This window comes from Ostrea edulis, chromosome 4 (genome assembly GCF_947568905.1).
Source record: "Ostrea edulis chromosome 4, xbOstEdul1.1, whole genome shotgun sequence".
In the NCBI taxonomy this organism is placed as follows: Eukaryota; Metazoa; Mollusca; class Bivalvia; order Ostreida; family Ostreidae; genus Ostrea; species Ostrea edulis.
This window is the reverse complement of record NC_079167.1, coordinates 46,341,159-46,362,443: the sequence shown is the minus strand read 5'-3', so window position 1 is coordinate 46,362,443 and position 21,285 is coordinate 46,341,159. Positions and strand designations below refer to the sequence as shown.

The following is a 21,285-nucleotide window of genomic DNA, read 5'->3' as shown; positions in this document are numbered from 1 at the left end:
GTCTTAACAAAATATTTGCAAGAAAAAAGATATTGGAGATGAAAGGTCAAAAATCGCCGAAATCGGCGAAAAATTTTGGCATCCATTTTTTCAGGTCCAGGCGAGCGTTTAGGCAAATCGCCTCCGGTAAAATCGAATCCCCCATAAATCTTCTAAAATGTTTACTCTATCTTGTGTAGAAATTTCAAGACTCTAGCTTCAAAACTAACGGAGGAGATGCGTGGACAACAAGGCCCTTCAAAAAGTCACTAAAAGAGAGATAACTCCTGACCGGAAGTGACGTCAAGCACGAAATTTTGCAAGCAAAGTCTCGTCACCAAAAGACATCTTTCCTGAAAATTTCGTGAAAATCGATCGAGAAATGGCTGAGAAAAACGCGTGTACTACCAAGGAAAATAATAATAATAATAATAATAATAATAATGAAGAAGAAGAACGCGAACAATAATAGTAAGGTCTTCCGCAGGAGACGGAAGACCTTAATAATAATAAGAAACAGAGTAAAACCAATATGTTCCCAAACTTTGTTTGGGGAACATAATAACTAGAAACTCATTACTAGTAATGAGTAGGTCTTCCGTTACATCACTTCCGGTAAAGAGCTTTCTGTTCCTACGAAAACCATTTAAATATATCAGAAAATGTGCCTTAACAATGAATGAGAAATGTATTATCGAATTTTTTTACTCATTTCTCGTAACTTCCGGTGATGACCGGAAGTACTTTTATGATGCGTTTTCCTATAAATGACAGCGACTCTTTACTGTCTATATTCCCTGAAAATTTCACGTCTCTGTCTGAAAGAGTTCTCAACAAAAAGAAGTAGACTAAAGACAGAAAAAGTTGTAGGTTACTACCGACCGGAAGTCAATTTTGAAAAACAAAATGATCCAAACTCTAGAAGTTGATACTTTTATTATGACATATGAAAATCATATGAAAGACTTCAAATATACGCGAGATTTATGGTGACAAAGAGATGAAAATTAAAAAGGTATTTTATCAAGAAACCGGAAGTAGTTGTTTTGACTACCAACGGAGTCAATATTCTTTTGACACTTTCAAAGAGACTTAGTATAGGTTTCAATTTACAGGAAAAAGTTTGAAATTTGCGATTCTTTCAATCACTTCCGGTGACGACAGGAAGTGACGGTCGACATGTTCAACCCTCTACTGCACGACTGCAAACGGAGATTTATAATTCCTGAATAATTGATGAACCAATATTTTACCTTTTCCAAGAAAAATGCTGGACAAAATTCCTTTTGAGAAACAGAAAATCGCCCATATTTTCCGACCGGAAGTGAATTTTGTAAAAACAAAGATAGTTATAGGAAGGTCCTTTCATAAAACATTATTCCTGAAAATTTCAAGAAAATCTATCCACCATCTCTGAGAAATCACTCGAAGAAATTGGTAAATCAACATTTTTCAAATACTTCCGGTGTAGACCAGAAGTGACGGACGAAAATATTGAATGTATGTGTACAATGGACTAATGTTAGTTGATCAACTCTACAAGTTTCAAGCATCTATCTATATTCATTATTGAGAAACTGAAAAAACAAGGTTTGAATATGTCCACCCCATATCTCACGACCGGAAGTGAATTTTGAAAAAATGAAAAAAATCCCTCGAGGTACCATCGTTCTCTATAACCTGTGAAAGTTTCAGGAAAATCCATCCAACGGTCTCGGAGACGAAAGGGAAAAAAAAAAATAATAATAATAATAATAATAAAAATAAACAGTAGAATCACTAGAAGGTCTTCCGTTGAAAACGGAAGACCTTAATAATAAACAGTAGAATCACTAGAAGGTCTTCCGTTGGAGACGGAAGACCTTAATAATAATAATAATGAAGAAGAAGAACGCGAACAATAATAGTAAGGTCTTCCGCAGGAGACGGAAGACCTTAATAACTAGATGCGATCTCGTTGCGAGCAATGAGTGGGTCTTCCGTCCAATTTTAGATGTGATGAGATAAGAATTTGACTGGGATTTTCGTTCATAAATAATGATACAAATATATTGTCTAGACGTACAATTTAGCTTCGGTAATGTTTTACAAATATTGATCATTTAAGTGCTATAAATTAAAGAATCTCTGCCGCTCTCGGCCACTAATTAAAGGGGTCAGCGTTGTTTTTTTTTCGAGAAAAAAGTTAATAATGTTATTTACTGCGATACAAATTCGAGACTGATCAGGCGAGTCATGTCGCCCGGAGGCCTATTTTTTAAAATATCATTCTAGATAAATCTCGCAAAACTGAACAAATTTTGTTCTACATGTCTTATTAAAATTTTCTTGAGAAAAAAGTTATTGATTGCGACATTTATCAGACTGTTAAGGCAAGTCATAAGGCCTGTGGGCCTTTTTTCTTGATATTGTTTGAAAAATTTTGCAAACCTGAACAACTTTTGTTCTACATGTCTTATCAAAAGTTTGTCGAGAAAAAAATTATTGATTGTGACACTAATCAAACTGTTCAGGCGAGCCATGAGGCCCGTTCGCCTTTTTCATGATGTTGTTCGAAAGATCTTGCAAAACTGAACAACTTTTGTTCTAGATGTCTTATTAAAAGTTTCTTGACAAAAATGTTATAGATTGCAACAATAACCCAACTGTTCAAGTGAGGCATGAGACCCACAGGCCTATTTCTTAACATCGTTAGTTAACGCTTTCGAAACTGAACAACTTTTGTTCGACATGTCTTGTCAAAAGTTTCTCGAGAAAAAAGTTATTAATATTATTAATTGTGATAAAAATACGACTGTTCAGGCAAGCTATGATGCCCGGAGGCCTTTTTGTAGATATCATTAGATAGATCTTGCAAAAGTGAACAACTTTTATTCTACATGTCTTATCAAAAGTTTCCTGAGAAAAAAGTTAATCATTGTAATAGAAATTCAATGGTTCAGGCGAGCCATGAGGCCCATGGGCCCATTTCTTGATATGGCACGAAAGATCTTAATAAACTGTATAACTTTTGTTATATATGTCTAAACAAAATATTTACGAGTAAAAAGTTCTGATTTAAAACGTGGAAAAAACTTGTACACTTTTTAAAACTCCATTTTCGACCCCTACCGAGCTTCCATACTAGGCACTTTCGGAAATTTTGAAAACCCAGGTGCACAACTACAACATGTCGTCTAACATCACTGAAAATTTCAGCACTCTAGCTTTTATCGTTTTTGAGTTTTTGTCTGGACAAAATGGTCATCTGAAAATCGATAAAAGGGGGATAACTCCCAACCAGAAGTGATTTTTCAAAAATTGAAACGGCGGTACCAACTTCAAATGGCATCGCATCAACCCTGAAAATTTGAAGTAAATCGATCCAGCCATCTCCGAGAAATCTTCTGCACAAAAATTGGTACGGAGAAAAAAAAAAGAATAATAATAATAACTAGTGATCCTAATTGTTCGCGAACAATTAGAGGGCTTCCCACCTTCTAGCGGTTTTTCAGTAGTGTTCAAATGCTAAAAGCCCCACCCCACCCCCCACCAAAAAAAAAATTTGATTTGGCTAGAAAAGAAATTCAAATTTGCCGCCTAAATTTGAGTGTTGAAGTGTGTTGAATGCTTGGTTTCGCATTAAATACCCGTCAAATTTGAGGGAGAAAAGGGGTGTGGGTGTTGGGTAGCCAGCACATATGCACATATCATGTAAAAGTGTAATAGGACTTGTGCAGGTGTTTGGGGTGACTTTGGACCTGTTAGATAGGATATTTGGAGGTGCAAAGAAACCGGATGTGCCATTTTCCTAGATTGCTCATGCATACTGGGAGTCTATTAGCCTCATGTTGATGTTGAAAAGATGGCAGGAGTCTGTGCACTGGATTTTACCGTGTGTGTTGTGGATTGTGGAATTGAATATACAGTTTGTAATTGCTCATCCTATGTGTTCTAATTCACGGAGACAATGTCTTTCAGTCATTTCACCCAAGGAGGCATGCATATACGGATTTAGGCTTTGAAAACAAACAGCCAAAATGGCGGCCGGTGAATTAGAAAGTGTCTGAGTGCATGTAGGATATCTGAACGGAGAATAGGAGTACTGCATCCCATCTGATCCTGCAGGTAAGTGTTTATTTGTTTACAATGACAGTGGGGATGGAATGTCAATGAGTTCAACTGTGGAGTAAAGTTGCATCATCATTTATCATAAAAACAACAACAACTGAACTTAGTCTTTATTTTGATCCAGGCAGACATATTGATGTCTTTTCTTGAATGCAAATGCAATTAATGTTTGATTTACAAGGAAGTCAAGAAATGAAAGAAATGGGTGTAGGTCAGATGTGTAGGTGTAGGTCAGATTAGCTAGAATCCTGTAATTGTTGCATGGCATGAGACCGGTCAAAATAGTGTATTTAAACAGCTGATCACAGACAGATCACTTGAAGGGTGGGAGATTTCTTCCTTGGGGACGACAGGCGTGATGGGTAGGTTTGCCTTACTCGTGAAGACTGGCCCCTGGATGCGTGACCTTGACCTTTGACCTTGACCCACTTTCAAAGTCCCATGGGAGCGAAAGTGTGACCTTGACCTTTGACCTTGACCTCATTTTGAAGGTCAGAGAGGTCACGGGGCTTCGTTTAAGTGGTCCCGCGTCCCTACCTACATCCGTGAAGAAGTTGTGGGCTCGAACGACGACGTCGGAGACTTTTGGGGGCGAGAACCGTGCTTCAGGGTTCTCGGTTTCCCTCGGTCAACTTCTCTGTGCGAGAGTGTTTTATCTGGAATTCGTCGGTCAAGGTCTCAGGTCTCCACGACTTGCGGTTTAGCAGGAGTAACGATAACGGGGTTTTCGACCTTCAGTCGCCGACATTCGCAGATCGGTCAAAGTTCAGAGTTGTAATTCGTGATTTCGAGACCGGTCCAGAATTCCGTGCTGACCCATGTGATATTTCGTAGCTATCTGAAGCGTAAAAGAGCGTATAAAAAGTGCCATTTTCTGGCCATTCTGGGCGACCTTGACCTTTGACTTTGACCTACTTTTTCAAGGTCAAGGTCACCCAACCCGTTCCAGTGGGTTCCGTCTCTCTACGACGAAGACTTTAGGAGTCGTCAATTTGTAAGGGACAAATCGCAAAACATGAGGGGGCATTAACTCCCTTTAGGGGACACCGAATCCCTTCATTTGAAATTCTTCGCTTCTACTAATTGACCTCTATGCTTCAGCAAAGGTTTCATCCTCCTATCCTTTACGGTTAAAAAGGAGAAGCGATAACAATGATTTCTGTGAAAGGTCCAATAACTCCATAAGGGGTCAAAGTTCAACTACATTGGGTGAACTGTATTCGTTTCTCAAGAAGTACTATAGGATGGACTCTAAAGTTTTTCGATAAGTCTTAAGACGAACATTTTTTTTGACGGCAGGAAAATAATAATAATAATAACTAGTAATCCTAATTGTTCACGAACAATTAGAGGTCTTTCCACCTTTTCTGGATTTCTTTCTTGACCTTCAATCTTGATCCATTCTTCAGTAGGTTAAATGAGGCCAAAAAAAATGTCAAGTCAATGTAAACTTGGAAAACTTTCAGGGGCCATAACTATATAAAGGGGTTGGTGAATCCTTTCGCACTAAATAGATGAGTCTACTAAATCAGTACAAAACATTAATGATTAAGGTTTGGTATCTCCAGGGTTAACGGCTTCGAAGGACTAGTGATAACAAGCTTTATTTGTAAGATGGGCAATCATTTTTAAAGGAGCCCGGCTTAAGGGCCAAGAAAGAAGTTTTAATTGGTTTTAAAAGAACATACTAATGATGCAATGAAAAATGATGTATGTTGAAAGACAAAAGAGTATAAAAAGAGCTAAATTCTCAATATTTGAAGTGACATTGACCTTTGACCTTTACCTAATATTCAAGGTCAAAGGTCAATGATCACATTGCAGTTGGTCCCATGTTTCTATGATTATCCGTTTAAAAGTTAACGATTAGCACACACACATAAAAGGGCAATAACTCACATAAGGGGTCAGCGGATCCTTTCACACTGAATAGGTTGAAGTTGTGCTTTGAGAAACCGAAGACATTGGTGAAGGTTTGGTGTCTCTATGGTCTATGGTTTCAAAGGAGTAGCAATAACATGGTTAATACTGTAAGGGGCAATAACTTTTAAAGGGGTCAGTTTTAGGGTACAGGTATTAAATCTTTAAAATAGATTTAAAAGGACATACTAAAGATGCAATGATATGTAGTATATGTTGAAAGACAAAGGAGATCTACAAAGAGCTAAATTTCTCATATTTTGAATGACCTTGACCTTTGACCTTGACATAAATTAAAAGGTCAAAGGATGAAGATTCTAATGCAGTTGGTCCCATGTCTTTAGAATAAATGGTTTTAAAAATTTTCAATTAATTGTAAAAATCAAACACTTTCAGGGGCAATAACTCATAAAAGGGGTCGAAGAATCTTTTCGCTATGCATAGATTGAAGAGTCTCCTTGCCTAGTCGAAGACATTGGTGAAGGTTTGGTGTCTCTACGTTGTACGGTTTCGGAGGAGTAGCGATAACAAGCTTTTATAGCAAAAGGGGCAATAACTCCTTGAGGGGTCAAAGTTCATATACGCAGGGTGAACTGCCAAAATCTTTTAAGGAGTACATTCTTATGGACTATAAATCTTTTCAATAAATCTTGAAACTTAAAATCACGCGGAGGAAAAATAATAATAATAATAATAACTAGTAATCCTAATTGTTCGCGAACAATTAGAGGTCTTTCCACCTTTTCTGGATTTGTTTCTTGACCTTCAATCTTGATCCATTCTTCAGTAGGTCAAATGAGGCCAAAAAACTTTCAAGTCAATGTAAACTTGGAAAACTTTCAGGGGCCATAACTATTTAAAGGGGTTGGTGAATCTTTTCGCACTGAATAGATTGAAGAGTCTACTAAATCATTACAAAACATTAATGATTAAGGTTTGGTATCTCCAGGGTTAACGGTTTCGAAGGACTAGTGATAACAAGCTTTATTTGTAAGATGGGCAATAATTTTTAAAGGAGCCCGGCTTAAGGGCCAAGAAAGATGTTTTAATTGGTTTTAAAAGAACATACTAATGATGCAATGAAAAATGATATATGTTGAAAGACAAAAGAGATATAAAAAGAGCTAAATTCTCAATATTTGAAGTAACTTTGACCTTTGACTTTTACCTAATATTCAGGGTCAAAGGTCAATTATCACATTGCAGTTGGTCCCATGTTTCTATGATTATCCGTTTAAAAGTTAACGATTAGCACAAACACATAAAAGGGCAATAACTCATATAAGGGGTCAGCGGATCCTTTCACACTGAATATGTTGAAGTTGTGCTTTGAGAAAACGAAGACATTGATGAAGGTTTGGTGTCTCTATGGTCTATGGTTTCAAAGGAGTAGCGATAACAAGGTTAATAATGTAAGGGGCAATAACTTTTAAAGGGGTCAGTCTTAGGGTACAGGTATCAAATCTTTAAAATGGATTTAAAAGGACATACTAAAGATTCAATGATATGTAGTATATGTTGAAAGACAAAAGAGATCTAAAAAGAGCTAAATTTCTCATATTTTGAATGACCTTGACCTTTGACCTTGACATAAATTAAAAGGTCAAAGAATGAGATTCTAATGCAGTTGGTCCCATGTCTCTAGGATAAATGGTTTTAATTTTTTTAAATTATTTGTAAAAATCAAAAACTTTCAGGGGCAATAACTCATAAAAGGGGTCGAAGAATATTTTTGCAATGAATAGATTGAAGAGTCTCCTTGAATAGTTGAAGACATTGGTGAAGGTTTGGTGTCTCTACGGTCTATGGTTTCAGAGGAGTAGCGATAACAAGGTTAATACTGTAAAGGGCAATAACTTTTAAAGGGGTCAATCTTAGGGTACAGGAAATAAATCTTTAAAATAGATTTAAAAGGACATACTAAAGATGCAATGATATGTAGTATATATTGAAAGACAAAAGAGATATAAAAAGAGCTAAATTTCTCATATTTTAAATGACCTTGACCTTTGACCTTGACATAAATTAAAAGGTCAAAGGATGAAGATTCTAATGCAGTTAGTCCCATGTCTCTAGAATAAATTGTTTTAATTTTTTTCAATTATTTGTAAAAATCAAAAACTTTCAGGGGCAATAACTCATAAAAGGGGTCGAAGAATATTTTCGCAATGAATAGATTGAAGAGTCTCCTTGAATAGTTGAAGACATTGGTGAAGGTTTGGTGTCTCTACGGTCTATGGTTTCAGAGGAGTAGCGATAACAAGGTTAATACTGTAAAGGGCAATAACTTTTAAAGGGGTCAATCTTAGGGTACAGGAATTAAATCTTTAAAATAGATTTAAAAGGACATACTAAAGATGCAATGATATGTAGTATATGTTGAAAGACAAAAGAGATATCAAAAGAGCTAAATTTCTCATATTTTGAATGACCTTGACCTTTGACCTTGACATAAATTAAAAGGTCAAAGGATAAAGATTCTAATGCAGTTAGTCCCATGTCTCTAGGATAAATGGTTTTAATTTTTATCAATTATTTGTAAAAATCAAAAACTTTCAGGGGCAATAACTCATAAAAGGGGTCGAAGAATATTTTCGCAATGAATAGATTGAAGAGTCTCCTTGAATAGTTGAAGACATTGGTGAAGGTTTGGTGTCTCTACGGTATATGGTTTCAGAGGAGTAGCGATAACAAGGTTAATACTGTAAAGGGCAATAACTTTTAAAGGGGTCAATCTTAGGGTACAGGAATTAAATCTTTAAAATAGATTTAAAAGGACATACTAAAGATGCAATGATATGTAGTATATGTTGAAAGACAAAAGAGATATCAAAAGAGCTAAATTTCTCATATTTTGAATGACCTTGACATTTGACCTTGACATAAATTGAAAGGTCAAAGGATGAAGATTCTAATGCAGTAGGTCCCATGTCTCTAGGATAAATGGTTTTAAATTTTTTCAATTATTTATAAAAATTAAAAACTTTCAGGGGCAATAACCCATAAAAGGGGTCGAAGAATCTTTTTGCAATGAATAGATTGAAGAGTCTCCTTCACTAGTCGAAGACATTGGTGAAGGTTTGGTATCTTTACGGTGTACGGTTTCGGAGGAGTAGCGATAACAAGGTTAATACTCTAAGGGGCAATAACTTTTAAAAGGGTCAGTCTTAAGGTACAGAAATTAAATCTTTAAAATAGATTTAAAAGGACATACTAAAGATGCAATGATATGTAGTATATGTTGAAAGACAAAAGAGATATAAAAAGAGCTAAATTTCTCATATTTTGAATGACCTTGACCTTTGACCTTGATATAAATCAAAAGGTCAAAGGATGAAGATTCTAATGCAGTTAGTCCCATGTCTCTAGGATAAATGGTTTTAAATTTTTTCAATTATTTGTAAAAATCAAAAACTTTCAGGGGCAATAACTCATAAAAGGGGTCGAAGAATCATTACGCAATGAATAGATTGAAGAGTCTCCTTGACTAGTCGAAGACATTAGTGAAGGTTTGGTATCTTTACGGTCTACGGTTTCGGAGGAGTAGCGATAACAAGCTTTTATTGCAAAAGGGGCAATAACTCCTTGAGGGGTCAAAGTTCATATACGCAGGGTGAACTGCCAAAATATTTTAAGGAGTACATTCTTATGGACTATAAATCTTTTCGATAAATCTTGAAACTCAAAATCACAGGGAGGAAAAATAATAATAATAATAATAATAATAATAATAAACAGAAGAATATCAATAGGTCTTTCCACAGAAAGGTGGAAAGACCTAATAATAATAATAATAACTAGTAATCCTAATTGTTCGTGAACAATTAGAGGTCTTTCCACCTTTTCTGGATTTGTTTCTTGACCTTCAATCTTGATCCATTCTTCAGTAGGTCAAGTGAGGCCAAAAAACTTTCAAGTCAATGTAAACTTGGAAAACTTTCAGGGGCCATAACTATTTAAAGGGGTTGGTGAATCTTTTCGCACTGAATAGATTGAAGAGTCTACTAAATCATTACAAAACATTAATGATTAAGGTTTGGTATCTCCAGGGTTAACGGTTTCGAAGGACTAGTGATAACAAGCTTTATTTGTAAGATGGGCAATAATTTTTAAAGGAGCCCGGCTTAAGGGCCAAGAAAGATGTTTTAATTGGTTTTAAAAGAACATACTAATGATGCAATGAAAAATGATGTATGTTGAAAGACAAAAGAGATATAAAAAGAGCTAAATTCTCAATATTTGAAGTAACTTTGACCTTTGACTTTTACCTAATATTCAGGGTCAAAGGTCAATGATCACATTGCAGTTGGTCCCATGTTTCTATGATTATCCGTTTAAAAGTTAACGATTAGCACAAACACATAAAAGGGCAATAACTCATATAAGGGGTCAGCGGATCCTTTCACACTGAATATGTTGAAGTTGTGCTTTGAGAAACCGAAGACATTGGTGAAGGTTTGGTGTCTCTATGGTCTATGGTTTCAAAGGGGTAGCGATAACAAGGTTAATCATGTAAGGGACAATAACTTTTAAAGGGGTCAGTCTTAGGGTACAGGTATCAAATCTTTAAAATGGATTTAAAAGGACATACTAAAGATTCAATTATATGTAGTATATGTTGAAAGACAAAAGACATATAAAAAGAGCTAAATTTCTCATATTTTGAATGACCTTGACCTTTGACCTTGACATAAATTAAAAGGTCAAAGAATGAGATTCTAATGCAGTTGGTCCCATGTCTCTAGGATAAATGGTTTTAATTTTTTTCAATTATTTCTAAAAATGAAAAACTTTGAGGGTCAATAACTCATAAAAGGGGTCGAAGAATCTTTTTGCAATGAATAGATTGAAGAGTCTCCTTGACTAGTCAAAGACATTGGTGATGGTTTGGTATCTTTACGGTGTACGGTTTCGGAGGAGTAGCGATAACAAGGTTAATACTCTAAGGGGCAATAACTTTTAAAGGGGTCAATCTTAAGGTACAGGAATTAAATCTTTAAAATAGATTTAAAAGGACATACTAAAGATGCAATGATATGTAGTATATGTTGAAAGACAAAAGAGATATAAAAAGAGCTAAATTTCTCATATTTTGAATGACCTTGACCTTTGACCTTGATATAAATTAAAAGGTCAAAGGATGAAGATTCTAATGCAGTTGGTCCCATGTCTCTAGGATAAATGGTTTTAATTTTTTTCAATTATTTCTAAAAATGAAAAACTTTCAGGGGCAATAACTCATAAAAGGGGTCGAAGAATGTTTTTGCAATGAATAGATTGAGGAGTCTCCTTCACTAGTCGAAGACATTGGTGAAGGTTTGGTATCTTTACGGTGTACGGTTTCGGAGGAGTAGCGATAACAAGGTTAATACTCTAAGGGGCAATAACTTTTAAAAGGGTCAGTCTTAAGGTACAGGAATTAAATCTTTAAAATAGATTTAAAAGGACATACTAAAGATGCCATGATATGTAGTATATGTTGAAAGACAAAAGAGATATAAAAAGAGCTAAATTTCTCATATTTTGAATGACCTTGACCTTTGACCTTGACATAAATTAAAAGGTCAAAGGATGAAGATTCTAATGCAGTTGGTCCCATGTCTCTAGGATAAATGGTTTTAATTTTTTTCAATTATTTGTAAAAATTAAAAACTTTCAGGGGCAATAACTCATAAAAGGGGTTGACGAATCATTTCGCAATGAATAGATTGAAGAGTCTCCTTGACTAGTCGAAGACATTGGTGAAGGTTTGGTATCTTTACGGTGTACGGTTTCGGAGGAGTAGCGATAACAAGCTTTTATTGCAAAAGGGGCAATAACTCCTTGAGGGGTCAAAGTTCATATACGCAGGGTGAACTGCCAAAATATTTTAAGGAGTACATTTTTATGGACTATAAATCTTTTCGATAAATCTTGAAACTCAAAATCACGGGGAGGAAAAATAATAATAATAATAATAATAATAAACAGAAGAATATCAATAGGTCTTTCCACAGAAAGATGGAAAGACCTAATAAACAGAAGAATATCAATAGGTCTTTCCACAGAAAGATGGAAAGACCTAATAATAAACAGAACAATAACAATAGGACTTTCCACAGAAAGGTGGAAAGCCCTAATAATAAGAAAAGTGAAAAATCAACAATAGAATAATAGAAGGGTCTTCCGCTGACGGACGACCCTAATAATAAACAGTAGAATCACTATAAGGTCTTCCGTTGGAAACGGAAGACCTTAATAAACAGTAGAATCACTAGAAGGTCTTCCGTTGGTAACAGAAGACCTTAATAATAACTAGACACTCATTACTAGTAATGAGTAGGTCTTCCGTTAGACCACTTCTGGTAAAGAGCCTTCTATTCCTACGAAAACCATTTTATTGTATCAGAAAATGTGCCTTAACAATGAATGAGAAATGTATTATCGAATTTTTTACTCCTTTCTCGTAACTTCCGGTGACGACCGGAAGTACTATTCAGATACGTTTTCCTATAAATGACATCGACTCTTTACTGTCTATATTCCCTGAAAATTTCACGTCTCTATCTCAAAGAGTTCTCAACAAAAAGAAGTAGACTAAAGAAAGAAAAAGTAGTAGGTTACTACCGACCGGAAGTCAATTTTGAAAAATAAAATTATCAAAACTCTAGAAGTTGATACTTTTTATTAAGACATGTGAAAATCATATGAAAGACTTCAAATATAAGCGAGATTTATGGGGACAAAGAGACAAAAAGAAAAAAGGTATTTTATCAAGAAACCGGAAGTACTTGTTTTGACTACTGACAGACTCAATATTCTTTTGACACTTTGAAAGAGAGTTAATAAACTAGTATAGGTTTCAATTTAAAAGAAAAAGTTTGAAATTTGCGATTCCTTCTATCACTTCCGGTGACGACAGAAAGTGACGGTTCAACCCCCTACTGCACGCTTATAAACGGAGATTGATCATCCCTGAATATTTGATGAATCTATATTTTACCTTTTCCAAGAAAAATGCTGGACAAAATTCCATTTGAGAGACAGAATATCGGCCATATTTTCCGACCGGAAGTGAATTTTGTAAAAACAAAAATAATTATAGCAAGTTCATTTCATAAGACATTGTTCCTGAAAATTTCAAGAAAATATATCCAGCCACCTCTGAGAAATCACTCGAACAAATCGGAAAATCGACAATTTTTTAAACACTTCCGGTATAGACCGGAAGTGACGGACGAAAAAATTGAATGTATGTGTAGAATGGACTAATGATAGTTGATCAACTCGACAAGTTTCAAGCGTCTATCTATATTTATTATTGAGAAACTGAAAAAACAAGGCTTCAATATATCCACCCCATATCTCACGACCGGAAGTGAATTTTACAAAAATATTTAAATATACTTTAGACATTTATAGTGTCTATAACATATGTAAAATTCATATCATTAACTTGTTTTATGACCGAGATTTATGGCACTGAAAAATGAGAGAATGAATAGTCTTTCTTTGATATAACCGGAAGTTGGAGATTCAACTTCCGGTGGGGTCAATAGTTTTTGAGAATTAGAATGAGACGTAATAAACCGATATAGGTTTCAATTTGAAAGAAAAATGTTTGAAATTTATGATTTATTAATCACTTCCGGTGACGACCGGAAGTGACGGCCAACATTCTTATCCCCCTACTGCACGCCTACAAAGTGAGATCTATTAACTCTGAAAATTTGGTGACTCTATCTTTTACCGTTTCTGAGAAAAACGCTGGACAACGAAAACAGCTAATAAGCCGTATTTGCCGACCGGAAGTAAATTTTACAAAAATATTTGACGTTACTCTAGACATTTATAGTGACTATTATATATGTAAAACTCAACTCATTAACTAGTTTCATGACCGAGATTTATGGCACTGAAAAATGAAAGAATGAATAGGCTTTCTTTGATATAACCGGAAGTTGAAGATTCAACTTCCGGTGGGGTCAACATTTTTTGAGAATTAGAACGAGATATAGTAAACCGAAATAGATTTCAATTTTAAAGAAAAAAGTTTGAAATTCATGTTTCATTTAATCACTTCCGGTGACGACCGGAAGTGACGGTCGACATTCTTAACCCCCTACTGCACGCCTATAAAGTGAGATCTATTAACTCTGAAAATTTGGTGACTCTATCTTTTACCGTTTCTGAGAAAAACGCTGGACAAAATATGTTGTAAAAAGACGAAAATTGGACATATCTTGCGACCGGAAGTGAATTTTGAAAAAATGAAAAAAAAACCTCGAGGTACCTTCGTTCTCTATAACCTGTGAAAGTTTCAGGAAAATCCATCCAACGGTCTCGGAGACGAAAGGGAAAAAAAAAATAATAATAATAATAAACAGTAGAATCACTAGAAGGTCTTCCGTTAGAAACGGAAGACCTTAATAATAACTAGTACTTATTGTAACGGGGATCGTTACACATGTTCCCCAAACATTCCCCCATTTAGCAAGCGGTGCCATTTATTTCAGTACAAGTGGTTTTGACCATGGCAAACTGTCTAGCATATGAATATGTAACTATTTCATAACGTACAGTCCATTTCATGCTAGTTCAAATCAGTTATAAAGATCTGAGAATTTTGTGCACGTGCACGTACGTGCATGCACGTGCAGATAAATAATTCGACCATTTCGATACATCAGAAGTCATACTCTATGTGTACAAGAGAAGTTTCACAACTGTTCAATGAAAAACGAGAAATTAACGGCAACTCAAAACTACAAAGACCGAAATCAATGCACGTGCATACACGTGCGCATGAGTACCACACAGCAATTTTGTTGATGCTATTCAATAGACATTTGAACAATATACTTACTATATGAATTTGGTATCGATTGCTTCACTCATAAGAAAGTTATTGCGATTTCAAAATCGTCCAATCAGAATTAAGCGCACGTGCATGCACGTGCAGGGAAGTGATTGTGAGACTATTAATAAATTGAGAGGCCCGAAACATACCTGCAACCTAATTTTCAAACCAATTCATTGCAATCTCAAAATGTTATAGACCAATAACTAAATTTAGACGTCAAAAATTACAATGCACGCGCATTCACGTGCACGCAATTTTGATAATGGAGAATTTGTTGACACCATTTCATAGACATTCATATCATAGATCCTCAGGGTAAATTTGAATTCATTTCCGTTTTTAATTCAATAGTTATGACCATTTTAGTACCCGAAAAATGAAAGAAATGATATGCACGTGCATACACGGGCACGTGAGTATTACTCAGCATCAATGTTGATGTCATTCAATAGACATTTGATAGATATACTTACAGTATGAATTTCATATTTTTTCCATCATTTATAAGAAAGTTATGGCGATTTGAAAATCGTCCAATCAGAATTAAGCACACGTGCATGTACGTGCCGGATAGTCATTTTGACTGTTTTCATTTGTTAAGAGTATCAAGATACATATACAATACAAGTTTGAAAAGATTTTGACAAAAAACAAAAAAGTTATGGTCATTGAAAGAATTGAATATTCAAATGTCAATGCACGTGCGTGTGCATGCGCGTTGTCAAATTTTATAACACAGATTTTTAGATATTTATAATATTTACATATCCAGCAAATATCATCAAATTGTCTTAATTTACATGAAAGTTATAAACGGTTTTCTATTATCCAATCAAATTGAAGCACACGTGAATGCGCGCGCAGAATTGAAATTTTGACGTTGCCAAACAGTTAAGGGTCCCTTGTTATGCCTACGATATAAATATCAAACGATTTCATTGAAAAATAAAAAAGTTAGACGCATTCCAAAGTTTGTAAACAAAAAATCCAATGCACGTGCATGCACATGCATGCATTTTCAGACAAAATGACGTTCGTTCCGCACATCTACATAGAATATTCTATCAACCTAAAAAGGTTTCATCTTGATCCTTTCAGTGGTTTCTGAGAACACTCGTGGACAAAAAAGGGTGACAAGAATAAAGAAAGAATAATAATAATAACTAGTACTTATTGTAACGGGACCGTTACAGATGTTCCCCAAACATTCCCCCATTTAGCAAGTGGTGTCATTTCTTTCAGTACAAGTGGTTTTGACCATGGCAAACTGTGAAACATGTGAATATATAACTATCTTATAACGTTCAGTCCATTTCATACTAGTTCAAATCAGTTGTAAAGATCTGAGAGTTTTGTGCACGTGCACGTACGTGCATGCACGTGCATATGAATAATTCGACCATCTCGATACATTAGAAGTCTTACTATACGAGTACAAGAAAAGTTTTACAACTGTTCAATGAAAAACGAGAAAATAACGGCAACTCAAAACTACAAAGACCCAAATCAATGCACGTGCATACACGTGCGTGTGAATACCACACAGCAATTTTGTTGATACTATTCAATAGACATTTGAACAATATACTTACTATATGAATTTGGTATCGATTGCTTCACTCATAAGAGAGTTATTGGGATTTCAAAATCGTCCAATCAGAATTAAGCGCACGTGTATGCACGTGCAGGGAAGTGATTTTGAGACTATTAGTAAATTGAGAGGCCCAAAACATACCTACAACCTAATTTTCAAACCTATTCATTGCAATCCCAAAATGTTTTTGACCAATACTTAAATTTAGACATCAAAAATTACAATGCACGTGCATTCACGCAAACGCGATTTTGATAATGGAAAATTTGTTGACACCATTTCATAGACATTCATATCATAGATCCTCAGGGTAAATTTGAATTCATTTCAGTTTTTAATTCAATACTTATGACCATTTTAGTACCCGAAAAATGAAAGAAAAGCTATGCACGTGCATACACGCGCACGTGAGTATGACTCAACATCAATGTTGATGTCATTCAATAGACATTTGATAGATATACTTACAGTATAAATTTCATATTGTTTCCATCATTTATAAGAAAGTTATGGTGATTTGAAAATCGTCCAATCACAATTTAGCACACGTGCATGCACGTGCCGGATGGTAATTATGACTATACACTTTTGTTAAGAATATCGAGATACATATACAATACAAGTTTGAAAAGATTTTGACAAAAAACAAAAAAGTTATGGTCATTGAAAGAATTGAACCTTCAAAAGACAATGCACGTGCGTGCGCATGCGCGTTTGCAATTTTTATTACATTGGTCTTTAGATATTTTGCATGTCTACCTATCCTTTAAATATCATTAAACTTCCTTAATTGGTATGAATGTTATAAACGGTTTTGTATTATCCAATCAAATTGAAGCACACGTGCATGCGTGTGCAGAATTGAAATTTTGACGATGCCAAAGAGTTAAGGGTCCCAAGTTATACCTACGATATAAATAGCAAACGATTTCATTGAAAAATAAAAAAGTTAGACTGCTTCCAAAGATTGTAAACAAAAAATCCCATGCACGTGCATGCACATGCATGCATTTTCAGACAAAATGACATTCGTTCCGCACATCTACATATGCTATACTATCATCCTAAAAAGGTTTCATATTGATCCCTTGAGTAGTTTCTGAGAACACTCGTGGACAAAAAAGTCCCAAGAAGAAAGAAAGAAAAATAATAATAATAATAAGAAACAGAGTAAAACCAATATGTTCCCAAACTTTGTTTGGGGAACATAATAAGAAGAAGAAGAAACAGAGTAAAACCAATATGTTCCCAAATTTTGTTTGGGGAACATAATAAGAAACAGAGTAAAACCAATATGTTCCCAAACTTCGTTTGGGGAACATAATAATAAGAAACAGAGTAAAACCAATATGTTCCCAAACTTTGTTTGGGGAACATAATAAGAAGAAGAAGAAACAGAGTAAAACCAATATGTTCCCAAACTTTGTTTGGGGAACATAATAAGAAACAGAGTAAAACCAATATGTTCCCAAACTTCGTTTGGGGAACATAATAATAAGAAACAGAGTAAAACCAATATGTTCCCAAACTTTGTTTGGGGAACATAATAAGAAACAGAGTAAAACCAATATGTTCCCAAACTTCGTTTGGGAAACATAATAACTAGTACTTATTGTAACGGGGACCGTTACAGATGTTCCCCAAACATTCCCCCATTGAGTAAGTGGTGTCATTTATTTCAGTACAAGTGGTTTTGACCATTGCAAACTGTGTAGCATGTGAATATATAACTATCTTATAACGTTCAGTCCATTTCATACTAGTTCAAATCAGTTATAAAGATCTGAGAGTTTTGTGCACGTGCACGTACGTGCATATAAATAATTCGACCATCTCCATACATTACAAGTCTTACTATATGAGTACAAGAGAAGTTTCACAACTGGTCAATGAAAAACGAGAAATTAACGGCAACTCAAAACTACAAAGACCGAAATCAATGCACGTGCATACACGTGCACATGAGTACCACACAGCAATTTTGTTGATGCTAATCAATAGACATTTGAACAATATACTTACTATATAAATTTGGTATTGATTGCTTCACTCATAAGAAAGTTATTGAGATTTCAAAATCGTCCAATCAGAATTAAGCGCACGTGCATGCGCGTGCAGGGAAGCGATTTTGACACTATTAATAAATTGACAGGCCTAAAACATACCTGCAACCTAATTTTCAAACCTATTCATTGCAATCTCAAAATGTTATAGACCAATACTCAAATTTAGACGTCAAAAATTACATTGCACGCGCATTCACGCACACGCGATTTTGATAATGGAAAATTTGTTGACACCATTTCACAGACATTCATATCATAGATCCTCAGGGTAAATTTGAATTCATTTCCGTTTTTAATTCAATAGTTATGACCATTTTAGTACCCGAAAAATGAAAGAAAAGCTATGCACGTGCATACACGGGCACGTGAGTATGACTCAGCATCAATGTTGATGTCATTCAATAGACATTTGATAGATATACTTACAGTATAAATTTCATAGTGTTTCCATCATTTATAAGAAAGTTATGGCGATTTGAAAATGGTCCAATCACAATTTAGCATACGTGCATGCACGTGCCGGATGGTAATTATGACTATACACTTTTGTTAAGAATATCAAGATACATATACAATACAAGTTTGAAGAGATTTTGACAAAAAACAAAAAAGTTAGGGTCATTGAAAGAATTGAACTTTCAAAAGACAATGTACGTGCGTGCGCATGCGTGTTTGCAATTTTTATTAGATCGATCTGTAGATATTTGAAATGTCTACCTATCCTGTAAATATCATTAAATTTCCTTGATTGGCATGAATGATATAAACAGTTTTGTATTATTCAATCAAATTGAAGCACACGTGCATGCGCGTGCAGAATTGAAATTTTGACGATGCCAAAGAGTTAAGGGTCCCAAGTTATACCTACGATATAAATAGCAAACGATTTCATTGAAAAATAAAAAAGTTAGACTGCTTCCAAAGATTGTAAACAAAAAATCCCATGCACGTGCATGCACATGCATGCATTTTCAGACAAAATGACATTCGTTCCGCACATCTACATATGCTATACTATCATCCTAAAAAGGTTTCATATTGATCCCTTGAGTAGTTTCTGAGAACACTCGTGGACAAAAAAGTCCCAAGAAGAAAGAAAGAATAATAATAATAACTAGACACGATCTCGTTGCGAGCAACGAGTAGGTCTTCCGTCCGATTTGTTGATGCACTCGGAGTTAAAAAAAAAAAAAAGACAAATGAGTCCCAATTTAGTTTACGACTTTAAGACACTTTAGATATAATCAATTTTTCATATCATAAGCTTCTGAAGCAAAGTTGCGGTGAAATTCGTTTGAAATTCGACTCTCCAGGCGAGCCATAAGGCCCGCGAGCCTATTTCTTGATGTCATTTGTTAGCCCTCTATAGACTCAACAACTTTAGTTTTATATGTCTTTACAAAATATTTACCTGTAAAAAGTTATTGAGATCGACCGATATCGACAAAAAATCGACTCTACAGGCGAGCCATTAGGACCATAGGCCTATTTCTTGATATCAATCGATAGATCTCGATAAACTGAACAACTTTTGTTCAATATGTCCTTACAAAATATTTACCAGTTACAAGTTTTTGAAATCGACTGATATCGACAAAAATCGACTCTACAGGCGACCCATGAGGCCCACAGACCCATTTTTTGATATTGATCGATAGGTTATGACACATTGAACAACTTTTGTTCAATAATGCTTTTCAAAAAATATGTCGTTTTAAAGATATGAGGCGTCAAATATTTACGATTTTGGCCCTTAAAATCTCTAATTACGTAACATATGACCTACTTTTTGATTTGATAAGATCAAGCTCGTTGAGATGAACATTTCCGCTTCTACAACTTATTATAAAATATTAATAGTTTCTGAGATATTCTCAAAAACATTTGGACCCTTCTGAACCCCTAATTTAAAGGGCCAGCCCGTTTTGCTTGATATCGTAAGAAAGGCCTTGTCATTTGAAACATTTTTTGCTCAACAAGTATTGAGAAGTTCTTTACCGTTCTCGAGTTATCTCTACAAGAAATATTTAGGGGCCAAACTGTAGCTCCCTAACGGGGCCAGATAGGGAAAAAACGAAATGTACATATTGTTTAGATTATCATTCTGAACAACTTTTGTTCAATAATGCTTTTCAAAATATTTGTCGTTTTCAAGATATGAGGCGTCAATTATTTATGATTTTGGCCCTTAAAATCCCTTATTACGTAACATATGACCTACTTTTTGATTTGATAAGAACAAGCTCGTTTAGATGAACATTTCCGCTTCAATGACTTATTACAAAATATTAATAGTTTCTGAGATATTCTCATCAACCTTTGGACCCTTCTGGGCCCCTAATTTAAAGGGTCAGCCCCTTTTGCTTGATATCGTAAGAAAGGTCATGACATTTCAAACATTTTTTGTTCAACAAGTATTTAGAAATTCTTTACCGTTCTCGAGTTATTTCTAGGAGTAATTTTTAGGGGCCAAACTGTAGCTCCCTAACGGGGCCACATAGGGTAAAAACGAAATATGCATATTGTTCAGATCATCATTCTGAACAACTTTTGTTCTTTATTGCTTTTCAAAATATTTGTCGTTTTCGAGATACAAGGGGTAAAAAATTTATGGTTTTGGCCCTTAAAATCCCTTATTACGTAACATGTGACCTAAATTTTTATATGAATAGATTTGGATTTTTGAGATAAACATTTTTTGTTCTTTGACTTATACCAAAATATTAACGATTTTTGAGATATTTGATCTAGACTTTGAGCCCTTCTAGATCCCT

The 21,285-nt window shown here is 34.9% G+C and overlaps 1 protein-coding gene across 1 annotated transcript in view; it reads left to right on the top strand.

The window, feature by feature from the left end:
* Positions 1 to 3,844: 3,844 nt before the first annotated feature.
* LOC125669025 (uncharacterized) overlaps positions 3,845 to 21,285 on the top strand; it is a 59,887-nt gene continuing 42,446 nt past the window's right edge. Inside the window, exon 1 of the mRNA XM_056162772.1 lies at positions 3,845 to 4,086. The gene's annotated coding sequence lies outside the window, so the exon portion shown is untranslated. The remainder of the gene's footprint in view (positions 4,087 to 21,285) is intronic.